General features: G+C 35.1%; 4 non-coding genes across 4 annotated transcripts; all 4 read right to left on the bottom strand.

The window, feature by feature from the left end:
- Positions 1-2446: 2446 nt before the first annotated feature.
- On the bottom strand, positions 2447-2520 carry TRNAN-GUU (transfer RNA asparagine (anticodon GUU)). The gene has a single exon. It is a non-coding gene; the product is annotated as a tRNA-Asn (tRNA).
- Positions 2521-6194: 3674 nt separating this feature from the next.
- TRNAN-GUU (transfer RNA asparagine (anticodon GUU)) lies at positions 6195-6268 on the bottom strand. Its single transcript has one exon. It is a non-coding gene; the product is annotated as a tRNA-Asn (tRNA).
- A 3674-nt stretch (positions 6269-9942) lies between these two features.
- TRNAN-GUU (transfer RNA asparagine (anticodon GUU)) lies at positions 9943-10016 on the bottom strand. Its single transcript has one exon. It is a non-coding gene; the product is annotated as a tRNA-Asn (tRNA).
- Positions 10017-14627: 4611 nt separating this feature from the next.
- On the bottom strand, positions 14628-14701 carry TRNAN-GUU (transfer RNA asparagine (anticodon GUU)). Its single transcript has one exon. It is a non-coding gene; the product is annotated as a tRNA-Asn (tRNA).
- Between the last annotated feature and the right edge of the window lie 718 nt (positions 14702-15419).

A 15419-nucleotide genomic window follows, 5' to 3' on the forward strand; every position in this document is an offset into this window, starting at 1 on the left:
GCTATTTTGACTTTTTTGGTCTTTGCTTTTAGTAGAAAATCCATTATCATCTTAACTCATTTTAATCATATTTTGACAGAAGTGCTGTAGCAAAAAATCCACTTAATGTCTTTACTTTACCCTATTACTTCTATGGTTATTGAGAAAAACAAACTACATTGACTCCAGAAGAGCAAATCAGGTGTTCTAACAAGTAATTTATCAAAATCATCTTTCCAGCTTACACTTTGGTGATGCAATAAGACAATGATTTTGTAAGAAAAATCTTCAAACTTCAAAAAGTTTTTCTTAATTCCTTACCTTTGTACTGATAAGATAAGACCTGGTTTTAACATAACACAGGCTTTCACTTAAAAATGCTGCTAGGTTGCATTCTGCTGATTAGATATCACCAGGAACAACACTAACCTTCAGGTATTTTCTAAATGTTGAATAAATTGGCTTAAATCAAATTAAACTCACTTTAGAGATAATTGTTTCAGAGAAAGTCTTGAACCCTTCCTTAAAATAGGTAGTTTGACATGTTGACTTCTCTACCTAAAAATCCCCAAAACTTGATTAATAGAATATTCTCGTCCCTGGGTGGGATTGAACCACCAACATTCCAGTTAACAGCCGAACGCGCTAACCAATTGCGCCACAGAAACCCTATATGAGACATAAACAAACAACTGCAAAGAAAGATTGATCTGGAAAGTTTCCTTGCCAAAGTTTATAAAGTCTCTAATCTGGACAGTTATTTTAGGATTTTTCGTTAATTAAAAGGAACACATTGCCATGTTCTTGAGATGAATCAACCCTTCTTGAGTTCTAAGCACTTCCATGAGCAGCAGAGTGGCGCAGCGGAAGCTTGCTGGGCCCATAACCCAGAGGTCGATGGATCGAAACCATCCTCTGCTATGTGCTATTTTCATTTATCAAATCTAAAATTGGGATTGCTATTTTGACTTTTTTGGTCTTTGCTTGTAGTAGAAAATCCATTATCATCTTAACTCATTTAATTCGTATTTTGACAGAAGTGCTGTAGCAAAAAATGCACATAATGTCTTTACTTTACCCTATTACTTCTATGGTTATTGAGAAAAACAAACTACATTGACTCCAGAAGAGCAAATCAGGTGTTCTAACAAGTAATTTATCAAAATCATCTTTCCAGCTTACACTTTGGTGATGCAAAAGACAATGATTTTGTAAGAAAAATCTTCAAACTTCAAAAAGTTTTTCTTAATTCCTTACCTTTGTACTGATAAGATCATACCTGGTTATAACATAACACAGGATTTCACTTAAAAATGCTGCTAGGTTGCATTCTGCTGATTAGATATCACCAGGAACAACATTAACCTTCAGGTATTTTCTAATTGTTGAATAAATTGGCTTAAATCAAATTAAACTCACTTTAGAGATAATTGTTTCAGAGAAAGTCTTGAACCCTTCCTTAAAATAGGTAGTTTGACATGTTGACTTCTCTAACTAAAAATTCCCAAAACTTGATTAATAGAATATTCTCGTCCCTGGGTGGGATTGAACCACCAACATTCCAGTTAACAGCCGAACGCGCTAATCAATTGCGCCACAGAGACCCTATCTGAGACATAAACTAACAACAGCTAAGAAACATTGATCCGGAAAGTTTCCTTGCCAAAGTTTATAAAGTCTCTAATCTGGACAGTTATTTTAGGATTTTTCGCTAATTAAAAGGAACACATTGCCTTGTTCTTGTGATGAATCAACCCTTCTTGAGTTCTAAGCATTTCCATGAGCAGCAGAGTGGTGCAGCGGAAGCTTGCTGGGCCCATAACTCAGAGGTCGATGGATCGAAACCATCCTCTGCTATGTGCTATTTTCATTTATCAAATCTAAAATTGGGATTGCTATTTTGACTTTTTTGGTCTTTGCTTGTAGTAGAAAATCCATTATCATCTTAACTCATTTAATTCGTATTTTGACAGAAGTGCTGTAGCAAAAAATGCACATAATGTCTTTACTTTACCCTATTACTTCTATGGTTATTGAGAAAAACAAACTACATTGACTCCAGAAGAGCAAATCAGGTGTTCTAACAAGTAATTTATCAAAATCATCTTTCCAGCTTACACTTTGGTGATGCAAAAAGACAATGATTTTGTAAGAAAAATCTTCAAACTTCAAAAAGTTTTTCTTAATTCCTTACCTTTGTACTGATAAGATAACACCTGGTTATAACATAACACAGGCTTTCACTTAAAAATGCTGCTAGGTTGCATTCTGCTGATTAGATATCACCAGGAACAACATTAACCTTCAGGTATTTTCTAATTGTTGAATAAATTGGCTTAAATCAAATTAAACTCACTTTAGAGATAATTGTTTCAGAGAAAGTCTTGAACCCTACCATAAAAAAGGTAGTTAGACATGTTGACTTCTCTACCTAAAATTCCCCAAAATTTGACTAATAGAAGATTCTCGTCCCTGGGTGGGATTGAACCACCAACCTTCCGGTTAACAGCCGAACGCGCTAACCAATTGCGCCACAGAGACCCTATGTGAGACATAAACTAACAACAGCTAAGAAACATTGATCTGGAAAGTTTCCTTGCCAAAGTTTATAAAGTCTCTAATCTGGACAGTTATTTTAGGATTTTTCGCTAATTAAAAGGAACACATTGCCTTGTTCTTGTGATGAATCAACCCTTCTTGAGTTCTAAGCATTTCCATGAGCAGCAGAGTGGCGCAGCAGAAGCTTGCTGGGCCCATAACCCAGAGGTCGATGGATCGAAACCATCCTCTGCTATGTGCTATTTTCATTTATCAAATCTAAAATTGGGATTGCTATTTTTGACTTTTTTGGTCTTTGCTTGTAGTAGAAAATCCATTATCATCTTAACTCATTTAATTCGTATTTTGACAGAAGTGCTGTAGCAAAAAATGCACATAATGTCTTTACTTTACCCTATTACTTCTATGGTTATTGAGAAAAACAAACTACATTGACTCCAGAAGAGCAAATCAGGTGTTCTAACAAGTAATTTATCAAAATCATCTTTCCAGCTTACACTTTGGTGATGCAAAAAGACAATGATTTTGTAAGAAAAATCTTCAAACTTCAAAAAGTTTTTCTTAATTCCTTACCTTTGTACTGATAAGATAACACCTGGTTATAACATAACACAGGCTTTCACTTAAAAATGCTGCTAGGTTGCATTCTGCTGATTAGATATCACCAGGAACAACATTATCTTCAGGTATTTTCTAATTGTTGAATAAATTGGCTTAAATCAAATTAAACTCACTTTAGAGATAATTGTTTCAGAGAAAGTCTTGAACCCTACCATAAAATAGGTAGTTAGACATGTTGACTTCGCTACCTAAAATTCCCCAAAATTTGACTAATAGAAAATTCTCGTCCCTGGGTGGTATTGAACCACCAACTTTCCGGTTAACAGCCGAACACGCTAACCAATTGCGCCACAGAGACTCTATATGAGACAAAAACAATCAACTGCAAAGAAAGATTGATCTGGAAAGTTTCCATGCCAAAGTTTATAAAGTCTCTAATCTGGACAGTTATTTTAGGATTTTTCGTTAATTAAATGGAACACATTGCCATGTTCTTGTGATGAATCAACCCTTCTTGAGTTTTAAGCACTTCCATGAGCAGCAGAGTGGCGCAGCAGAAGCGTGCTGGGCCCATAACCCAGAGGTCGATGGATCAAAACCATCCTCTGCTATGTGCTATTTTGATTTATCAAATCTAAAATTGGGATTGCTATTTTGACTTTTTTGGTCTTTGCTTTTAGTAGAAAATCCATTATCATCTTAACTCATTTTAATCATATTTTGACAGAAGTGCTGTAGCAAAAAATCCACTTAATGTCTTTACTTTACCCTATTACTTCTATGGTTATTGAGAAAAACAAACTACATTGACTCCAGAAGAGCAAATCAGGTGTTCTAACAAGTAATTTATCAAAATCATCTTTCCAGCTTACACTTTGGTGATGCAATAAGACAATGATTTTGTAAGAAAAATCTTCAAACTTCAAAAAGTTTTTCTTAATTCCTTACCTTTGTACTGATAAGATAACACCTGGTTATAACATAACACAGGCTTTCACTTAAAAATGCTGCTAGGTTGCATTCTGCTGATTAGATATCACCAGGAACAACATTAACCTTCAGGTATTTTGTAAATGTTGAATAAATTGGCTTAAATCAAATTAAACTCACTTTAGAGATAATTGTTTCAGAGAAAGTCTTGAACCCTTCCTTAAAATAGGTAGTTTGACATGTTGACTTCTCTACCTAAAAATCCCCAAAACTTGATTAATAGAATATTCTCGTCCCTGGGTGGGATTGAACCACCAACATTCCAGTTAACAGCCGAACGCGCTAACCAATTGCGCCACAGAAACCCTATATGAGACATAAACAAACAGCAGCTAAGAAACATTGATCTGGAACGTTTCCTTGCCAAAGTTTATAAAGTCTCTAATCTGGATAGTTATTTTAGGATTTTTCGTTAATTAAAAGGAACACATTGCCATGTTCTTGTGATGAATCAACCCTTCTTGAGTTCTAAGCACTTCCATGAGCAGCAGAGTGGCACAGCGGAAGTGTGCTGGGCCCATAACCCAGAGGTCGATGGATCGAAACCATCCTCTGCTATGTGCTATTTTCATTTATCAAATCTAAAAATGGGATTGCTATTTTGACTTTTTTGGTCTTTGCTTTTAGTAGAAAATCCATTATCATCTTAACTCATTTTAATCATATTTTGACAGAAGTGCTGTAGCAAAAAATCCACTTAATGTCTTTACTTTACCCTATTACTTCTATGGTTATTGAGAAAAACAAACTACATTGACTCCAGAAGAGCAAATCAGGTGTTCTAACAAGTAATTTATCAAAATCATCTTTCCAGCTTACACTTTGGTGATGCAATAAGACAATGATTTTGTAAGAAAAATCTTCAAACTTCAAAAAGTTTTTCTTAATTCCTTACCTTTGTACTGATAAGATAAGACCTGGTTTTAACATAACACAGGCTTTCACTTAAAAATGCTGCTAGGTTGCATTCTGCTGATTAGATATCACCAGGAACAACATTAACCTTCAGGTATTTTCTAAATGTTGAATAAATTGGCTTAAATCAAATTAAACTCACTTTAGAGATAATTGTTTCAGAGAAAGTCTTGAACCCTTCCTTAAAATAGGTAGTTTGACATGTTGACTTCTCTACCTAAAAATCCCCAAAACTTGATTAATAGAATATTCTCGTCCCTGGGTGGGATTGAACCACCAACATTCCAGTTAACAGCCGAACGCGCTAACCAATTGCGCCACAGAAACCCTATATGAGACATAAACAAACAGCAGCTAAGAAACATTGATCTGGAATGTTTCCTTGCCAAAGTTTATAAAGTCTCTAATCTGGATAGTTATTTTAGGATTTTTCGTTAATTAAAAGGAACACATTGCCATGTTCTTGTGATGAATCAACCCTTCTTGAGTTCTAAGCACTTCCATGAGCAGCAGAGTGGCACAGCGGAAGTGTGCTGGGCCCATAACCCAGAGGTCGATGGATCGAAACCATCCTCTGCTATGTGCTATTTTCATTTATCAAATCTAAAAATGGGATTGCTATTTTGACTTTTTTGGTCTTTGCTTTTAGTAGAAAATCCATTATCATCTTAACTCATTTTAATCATATTTTGACAGAAGTGCTGTAGCAAAAAATCCACTTAATGTCTTTACTTTACCCTATTACTTCTATGGTTATTGAGAAAAACAAACTACATTGACTCCAGAAGAGCAAATCAGGTGTTCTAACAAGTAATTTATCAAAATCATCTTTCCAGCTTATACTTTGGTGATGCAATAAGACAATGATTTTGTAAGAAAAATCTTCAAACTTCAAAAAGTTTTTCTTAATTCCTTACCTTTGTACTGATAAGATAAGACCTGGTTTTAACATAACACAGGCTTTCACTTAAAAATGCTGCTAGGTTGCATTCTGCTGATTAGATATCACCAGGAACAACATTAACCTTCAGGTATTTTCTAAATGTTGAATAAATTGGCTTAAATCAAATTAAACTCACTTTAGAGATAATTGTTTCAGAGAAAGTCTTGAACCCTACCATAAAAAAGGTAGTTTGACATGTTGACTTCTCTACCTAAAATTCCCCAAAATTTGACTAATAGAAGATTCTCGTCCCTGGGTGGGATTGAACCACCAACCTTCCGGTTAACAGCCGAACGCGCTAACCAATTGCGCCACAGAGACCCTATGTGATACATAAACAAACAACACCTAAGAAAGATTGATCTGGAAAGTTTCCTTGCCAAAGTTTATAAAGTCTCTAATCTGGACAGTTATTTTAGGATTTTTCGTTAATTAAATGGAACACATTGCCATGTTCTTGTGATGAATCAACCCTTCTTGAGTTCTAAGCACTTCCATGAGCAGCAGAGTGGCACAGCGGAAGTGTGCTGGGCCCATAACCCAGAGGTCGATGGATCGAAACCATCCTCTGCTATGTGCTATTTTCATTTATCAAATCTAAAAATGGGATTGCTATTTTGACTTTTTTGGTCTTTGCTTTTAGTAGAAAATCCATTATCATCTTAACTCATTTTAATCATATTTTGACAGAAGTGCTGTAGCAAAAAATCCACTTAATGTCTTTACTTTACCCTATTACTTCTATGGTTATTGAGAAAAACAAACTACATTGACTCCAGAAGAGCAAATCAGGTGTTCTAACAAGTAATTTATCAAAATCATCTTTCCAGCTTACACTTTGGTGATGCAATAAGACAATGATTTTGTAAGAAAAATCTTCAAACTTCAAAAAGTTTTTCTTAATTCCTTACCTTTGTACTGATAAGATAAGACCTGGTTTTAACATAACACAGGCTTTCACTTAAAAATGCTGCTAGGTTGCATTCTGCTGATTAGATATCACCAGGAACAACATTAACCTTCAGGTATTTTCTAAATGTTGAATAAATTGGCTTAAATCAAATTAAACTCACTTTAGAGATAATTGTTTCAGAGAAAGTCTTGAACCCTACCATAAAAAAGGTAGTTTGACATGTTGACTTCTCTACCTAAAATTCCCCAAAATTTGACTAATAGAAGATTCTCGTCCCTGGGTGGGATTGAACCACCAACTTTCCGGTTAACAGCCGAACACGCTAACCAATTGCGCCAAAGAGACCCTATATGAGACATAAACAAACAACTGCAAAGAAAGATTGATCTGGAAAGTTTCCTTGCCAAAGTTTATAAAGTCTCTAATCTGGACAGTTATTTTAGGATTTTTCGTTAATTAAAAGGAACACATTGCCATGTTCTTGAGATGAATCAACCCTTCTTGAGTTCTAAGCACTTCCATGAGCAGCAGAGTGGCGCAGCGGAAGCTTGCTGGGCCCATAACCCAGAGGTCGATGGATCGAAACCATCCTCTGCTATGTGCTATTTTCATTTATCAAATCTAAAATTGGGATTGCTATTTTGACTTTTTTGGTCTTTGCTTGTAGTAGAAAATCCATTATCATCTTAACTCATTTAATTCGTATTTTGACAGAAGTGCTGTAGCAAAAATGCACATAATGTCTTTACTTTACCCTATTACTTCTATGGTTATTGAGAAAAACAAACTACATTGACTCCAGAAGAGCAAATCAGGTGTTCTAACAAGTAATTTATCAAAATCATCTTTCCAGCTTACACTTTTGTGATGCAAAAAGACAATGATTTTGTAAGAAAAATCTTCAAACTTCAAAAAATTTTTCTTAATTCCTTACCGTTGTACTGATAAGATAACACCTGGTTATAACATAACACAGGCTTTCACTTAAAAATGCTGCTAGGTTGCATTCTGCTGATTAGATATCACCAGGAACAACATTAACCTTCAGGTATTTTCTAATTGTTGAATAAATTGGCTTAAATCAAATTAAACTCACTTTAGAGATAATTGTTTCAGAGAAAGTCTTGAACCCTACCATAAAATAGGTAGTTAGACATGTTGACTTCGCTACCTAAAATTCCCCAAAATTTGACTAATAGAAAATTCTCGTCCCTGGGTGGTATTGAACCACCAACTTTCCGGTTAACAGCCAAACACGCTAACCAATTGCGCCACAGAGACCCTATATGAGACAAAAACAAACAACTGCAAAGAAAGATTGATCTGGAAAGTTTCCTTGCCAAAGTTTATAAAGTCTCTAATCTGGACAGTTATTTTAGGATTTTTCATTAATTAAATGGAACACATTGCCATGTTCTTGTGATGAATCAACCCTTCTTGAGTTCTAAGCACTTCCATGAGCAGCAGAGTGGCGCAGCAGAAGCGTGCTGGGCCCATAAACCCAGAGGTCGATGGATCAAAACCATCCTCTGCTATGTGCTATTTTGATTTATCAAATCTAAAATTGGGATTGCTATTTTGACTTTTTTGGTCTTTGCTTTTAGTAGAAAATCCATTATCATCTTAACTCATTTTAATCATATTTTGACAGAAGTGCTGTAGCAAAAAATCCACTTAATGTCTTTACTTTACCCTATTACTTCTATGGTTATTGAGAAAAACAAACTACATTGACTCCAGAAGAGCAAATCAGGTGTTCTAACAAGTAATTTATCAAAATCATCTTTCCAGCTTACACTTTGGTGATGCAATAAGACAATGATTTTGTAAGAAAAATCTTCAAACTTCAAAAAGTTTTTCTTAATTCCTTACCTTTGTACTGATAAGATAACACCTGGTTATAACATAACACAGGCTTTCACTTAAAAATGCTGCTAGGTTGCATTCTGCTGATTAGATATCACCAGGAACAACATTAAACTTCAGGTATTTTGTAAATGTTGAATAAATTGGCTTAAATCAAATTAAACTCACTTTAGAGATAATTGTTTCAGAGAAAGTCTTGAACCCTTCCTTAAAATAGGTAGTTTGACATGTTGACTTCTCTACCTAAAAATCCCCAAAACTTGATTAATAGAATATTCTCGTCCCTGGGTGGGATTGAACCACCAACATTCCAGTTAACAGCCGAACGCGCTAACCAATTGCGCCACAGAAACCCTATATGAGACATAAACAAACAGCAGCTAAGAAACATTGATCTGGAACGTTTCCTTGCCAAAGTTTATAAAGTCTCTAATCTGGATAGTTATTTTAGGATTTTTCGTTAATTAAAAGGAACACATTGCCATGTTCTTGTGATGAATCAACCCTTCTTGAGTTCTAAGCACTTCCATGAGCAGCAGAGTGGCACAGCGGAAGTGTGCTGGGCCCATAACCCAGAGGTCGATGGATCGAAACCATCCTCTGCTATGTGCTATTTTCATTTATCAAATCTAAAAATGGGATTGCTATTTTGACTTTTTTGGTCTTTGCTTTTAGTAGAAAATCCATTATCATCTTAACTCATTTTAATCATATTTTGACAGAAGTGCTGTAGCAAAAAATCCACTTAATGTCTTTACTTTACCCTATTACTTCTATGGTTATTGAGAAAAACAAACTACATTGACTCCAGAAGAGCAAATCAGGTGTTCTAACAAGTAATTTATCAAAATCATCTTTCCAGCTTACACTTTGGTGATGCAATAAGACAATGATTTTGTAAGAAAAATCTTCAAACTTCAAAAAGTTTTTCTTAATTCCTTACCTTTGTACTGATAAGATAAGACCTGGTTTTAACATAACACAGGCTTTCACTTAAAAATGCTGCTAGGTTGCATTCTGCTGATTAGATATCACCAGGAACAACATTAACCTTCAGGTATTTTCTAAATGTTGAATAAATTGGCTTAAATCAAATTAAACTCACTTTAGAGATAATTGTTTCAGAGAAAGTCTTGAACCCTACCATAAAAAAGGTAGTTTGACATGTTGACTTCTCTACCTAAAATTCCCCAAAATTTGACTAATAGAAGATTCTCGTCCCTGGGTGGGATTGAACCACCAACCTTCCGGTTAACAGCCGAACGCGCTAACCAATTGCGCCACAGAGACCCTATGTGATACATAAACAAACAACACCTAAGAAAGATTGATCTGGAAAGTTTCCTTGCCAAAGTTTATAAAGTCTCTAATCTGGACAGTTATTTTAGGATTTTTCGTTAATTAAAAGGAACACATTGCCATGTTCTTGAGATGAATCAACCCTTCTTGAGTTCTAAGCACTTCCATGAGCAGCAGAGTGGCGCAGCGGAAGCTTGCTGGGCCCATAACCCAGAGGTCGATGGATCGAAACCATCCTCTGCTATGTGCTATTTTCATTAATCAAATCTAAAATTGGGATTGCTATTTTGACTTTTTTGGTCTTTGCTTGTAGTAGAAAATCCATTATCATCTTAACTCATTTAATTCGTATTTTGACAGAAGTGCTGTAGCAAAAAATGCACATAATGTCTTTACTTTACCCTATTACTTCTATGGTTATTGAGAAAAACAAACTACATTGACTCCAGAAGAGCAAATCAGGTGTTCTAACAAGTAATTTATCAAAATCATCTTTCCAGCTTACACTTTGGTGATGCAAAAAGACAATGATTTTGTAAGAAAAATCTTCAAACTTCAAAAAGTTTTTCTTAATTCCTTACCTTTGTACTGATAAGATAACACCTGGTTATAACATAACACAGGCTTTCACTTAAAAATGCTGCTAGGTTGCATTCTGCTGATTAGATATCACCAGGAACAACATTAACCTTCAGGTATTTTCTAATTGTTGAATAAATTGGCTTAAATCAAATTAAACTCACTTTAGAGATAATTGTTTCAGAGAAAGTCTTGAACCCTACCATAAAATAGGTAGTTAGACATGTTGACTTCTCTACCTAAAATTCCCCAAAATTTGACTAATAGAAGATTCTCGTCCCTGGGTGGTATTGAACCACCAACTTTCCGGTTAACAGCCGAACACGCTAACCAATTGCGCCACAGAGACCCTATATGAGACATAAACAAACAACTGCAAAGAAAGATTGATCTGGAAAGTTTCCTTGCCAAAGTTTATAAAGTCTCTAATCTGGACAGTTATTTTAGGATTTTTCGTTAATTAAAAGGAACACATTGCCATGTTCTTGAGATGAATCAACCCTTCTTGAGTTCTAAGCACTTCCATGAGCAGCAGAGTGGCGCAGCGGAAGCTTGCTGGGCCCATAACCCAGAGGTCGATGGATCGAAACCATCCTCTGCTATGTGCTATTTTCATTTATCAAATCTAAAATTGGGATTGCTATTTTGACTTTTTTGGTCTTTGCTTGTAGTAGAAAATCCATTATCATCTTAACTCATTTAATTCGTATTTTGACAGAAGTGCTGTAGCAAAAAATGCACATAATGTCTTTACTTTACCCTATTACTTCTATGGTTATTGAGAAAAACAAACTACATTGACTCCAGAAGAGCAAATCAGGTGTTCTAACAAGTAATTTATCAAAATCATCTTTCCAGCTTACACTTTGGTGATGCAAAAAGACAATGATTTTGTAAGAAAAATCTTCAAACTTCAAAAAGTTTTTCTTAATTCCTTACCTTTGTACTGATAAGATAACACCTGGTTATAACATAACACAGGCTTTCACTTAAAAATGCTGCTAGGTTGCATTCTGCTGATTAGATATCACCAGGAACAACATTAACCTTCAGGTATTTTCTAATTGTTGAATAAATTGGCTTAAATCAAATTAAACTCACTTTAGAGATAATTGTTTCAGAGAAAGTCTTGAACCCTACCATAAAATAGGTAGTTAGACATGTTGACTTCTCTACCTAAAATTCCCCAAAATTTGACTAATAGAAGATTCTCGTCCCTGGGTGGTATTGAACCACCAACTTTCCGGTTAACAGCCGAACACGCTAACCAATTGCGCCACAGAGACCCTATATGAGACATAAACAAACAACTGCAAAGAAAGATTGATCTGGAAAGTTTCCTTGCCAAAGTTTATAAAGTCTCTAATCTGGACAGTTATTTTAGGATTTTTCGTTAATTAAAAGGAACACATTGCCATGTTCTTGAGATGAATCAACCCTTCTTGAGTTCTAAGCACTTCCATGAGCAGCAGAGTGGCGCAGCGGAAGCTTGCTGGGCCCATAACCCAGAGGTCGATGGATCGAAACCATCCTCTGCTATGTGCTATTTTCATTTATCAAATCTAAAATTGGGATTGCTATTTTGACTTTTTTGGTCTTTGCTTGTAGTAGAAAATCCATTATCATCTTAACTCATTTAATTCGTATTTTGACAGAAGTGCTGTAGCAAAAAATGCACATAATGTCTTTACTTTACCCTATTACTTCTATGGTTATTGAGAAAAACAAACTACATTGACTCCAGAAGAGCAAATCAGGTGTTCTAACAAGTAATTTATCAAAATCATCTTTCCAGCTTACACTTTGGTGATGCAAAAAGACAATGATTTTGTAAGAAAAATCTTCAAACTTCAAAAAGTTTTTTTTAATTCCTTACCTTTGTACTGATAAGATAACACCTGGTTATAACATAACACAGGCTTTCACTTAAAAATGCTGCTAGGTTGCATTCTGCTGATTAGATATCACCAGGAACAACATTAACCTTCAGGTATTTTCTAATTGTTGAATAAATTGGCTTAAATCAAATTAAACTCACTTTAGAGATAATTGTTTCAGAGAAAGTCTTGAATCCTACCATAAAATAGGTAGTTTGACATGTTGACTTCTCTACCTAAAATTCCCCAAAATTTGACTAATAGAAAATTCTCGTCCCTGGGTGGTATTGAACCACCAACTTTCCGGTTAACAGCCGAACACGCTAACCAATTGCGCCACAGAGACCCTATATGAGACATAAACAAACAACTGCAAAGAAAGATTGATCTGGAAAGTTTCCTTGCCAAAGTTTATAAAGTCTCTAATCTGGACAGTTATTTTAGGATTTTTCGTTAATTAAATGGAACACATTGCCATGTTCTTGTGATGAATCAACCCTTCTTGAGTTCTAAGCACTTCCATGAGCAGCAGAGTGGCGCAGCAGAAGCGTGCTGGGCCCATAACCCAGAGGTCGATGGATCAAAACCATCCTCTGCTATGTGCTATTTTGATTTATCAAATCTAAAATTGGGATTGCTATTTTGACTTTTTTGGTCTTTGCTTTTAGTAGAAAATCCATTATCATCTTAACTCATTTTAATCATATTTTGACAGAAGTGCTGTAGCAAAAAATCCACTTAATGTCTTTACTTTACCCTATTACTTCTATGGTTATTGAGAAAAACAAACTACATTGACTCCAGAAGAGCAAATCAGATGTTCTAACAAGTAATTTATCAAAATCATCTTTCCAGCTTACACTTTGGTGATGCAATAAGACAATGATTTTGTAAGAAAAATCTTCAAACTTCAAAAAGTTTTTCTTAATTCCTTACCTTTGTACTGATAAGATAACACCTGGTTATAACATAACACAGGCTTTCACTTAAAAATGCTGCTAGGTTGCATTCTGCTGATTAGATATCACCAGGAACAACATTAACCTTCAGGTATTTTGTAAATGTTGAATAAATTGGCTTAAATCAAATTAAACTCACTTTAGAGATAATTGTTTCAGAGAAATTCTTGAACCCTTCCTTAAAATAGGTAGTTTGACATGTTGACTTCTCTACCTAAAAATCCCCAAAACTTGATTAATAGAATATTCTCGTCCCTGGGTGGGATTGAACCACCAACATTCCAGTTAACAGCCGAACGCGCTAACCAATTGCGCCACAGAAACCCTATATGAGACATAAACAAACAGCAGCTAAGAAACATTGATCTGGAACGTTTCCCTGCCAAAGTTTATAAAGTCTCTAATCTGGATAGATATTTTAGGATTTTTCGTTAATTAAAAGGAACACATTGCCATGTTCTTGTGATGAATCAACCCTTCTTGAGTTCTAAGCACTTCCATGAGCAGCAGAGTGGCACAGCGGAAGTGTGCTGGGCCCATAACCCAGAGGTCGATGGATCGAAACCATCCTCTGCTATGTGCTTTTTTGATTTATCAAATCTAAAAATGGGATTGCTATTTTGACTTTTTTGGTCTTTGCTTTTAGTAGAAAATCCATTATCATCTTAACTCATTTTAATCATATTTTGACAGAAGTGCTGTAGCAAAAAATTCACTTAATGTCTTTACTTTACCCTATTACTTCTATGGTTATTGAGAAAAACAAACTACATTGACTCCAGAAGAGCAAATCAGGTGTTCTAACAAGTAATTTATCAAAATCATCTTTCCAGCTTACACTTTGGTGATGCAATAAGACAATGATTTTGTAAGAAAAATCTTCAAACTTCAAAAAGTTTTTCTTAATTCCTTACCTTTGTACTGATAAGATAAGACCTGGTTTTAACATAACACAGGCTTTCACTTAAAAATGCTGCTAGGTTGCATTCTGCTGATTAGATATCACCAGGAACAACATTAACCTTCAGGTTTTTTCTAAATGTTGAATAAATTGGCTTAAATCAAATTAAACTCACTTTAGAGATAATTGTTTCAGAGAAAGTCTTGAACCCTACCATAAAAAAGGTAGTTTGACATGTTGACTTCTCTACCTAAAATTCCCCAAAATTTGACTAATAGAAGATTCTCGTCCCTGGGTGGGATTGAACCACCAACCTTCCGGTTAACAGCCGAACGCGCTAACCAATTGCGCCACAGAGACCCTATGTGATACATAAACAAACAACACCTAAGAAAGATTGATCTGGAAAGTTTCCTTGCCAAAGTTTATAAAGTCTCTAATCTGGACAGTTATTTTAGGATTTTTCGTTAATTAAAAGGAACACATTGCCATGTTCTTGAGATGAATCAACCCTTCTTGAGTTCTAAGCACTTCCATGAGCAGCAGAGTGGCGCAGCAGAAGCTTGCTGGGCCCATAACCCAGAGGTCGATGGATCGAAACCATCCTCTGCTATGTGCTATTTTCATTTATCAAATCTAAAATTGGGATTGCTATTTTGACTTTTTTGGTCTTTGCTTGTAGTAGAAAATCCATTATCATCTTAACTCATTTAATTCGTATTTTGACAGAAGTGCTGTAGCAAAAAATGCACATAATGTCTTTACTTTACCCTATTACTTCTATGGTTATTGAGAAAAACAAACTACATTGACTCCAGAAGAGCAAATCAGGTGTTCTAACAAGTAATTTATCAAAATCATCTTTCCAGCTTACACTTTGGTGATGCAAAAAGACAATGATTTTGTAAGAAAAATCTTCAAACTTCAAAAAGTTTTTCTTAATTCCTTACCTTTGTACTGATAAGATAACACCTGGTTATAACATAACACAGGCTTTCACTTAAAAATGCTGCTAGGTTGCATTCTGCTGATTAGATATCACCAGGAACAACATTAACCTTCAGGTATTTTCTAATTG

Source organism: Taudactylus pleione, unplaced genomic scaffold (genome assembly GCF_031769625.1).
Source record: "Taudactylus pleione unplaced genomic scaffold, aTauple2 ptg000134l, whole genome shotgun sequence".
Taxonomy (NCBI): Eukaryota; Metazoa; Chordata; class Amphibia; order Anura; family Myobatrachidae; genus Taudactylus; species Taudactylus pleione.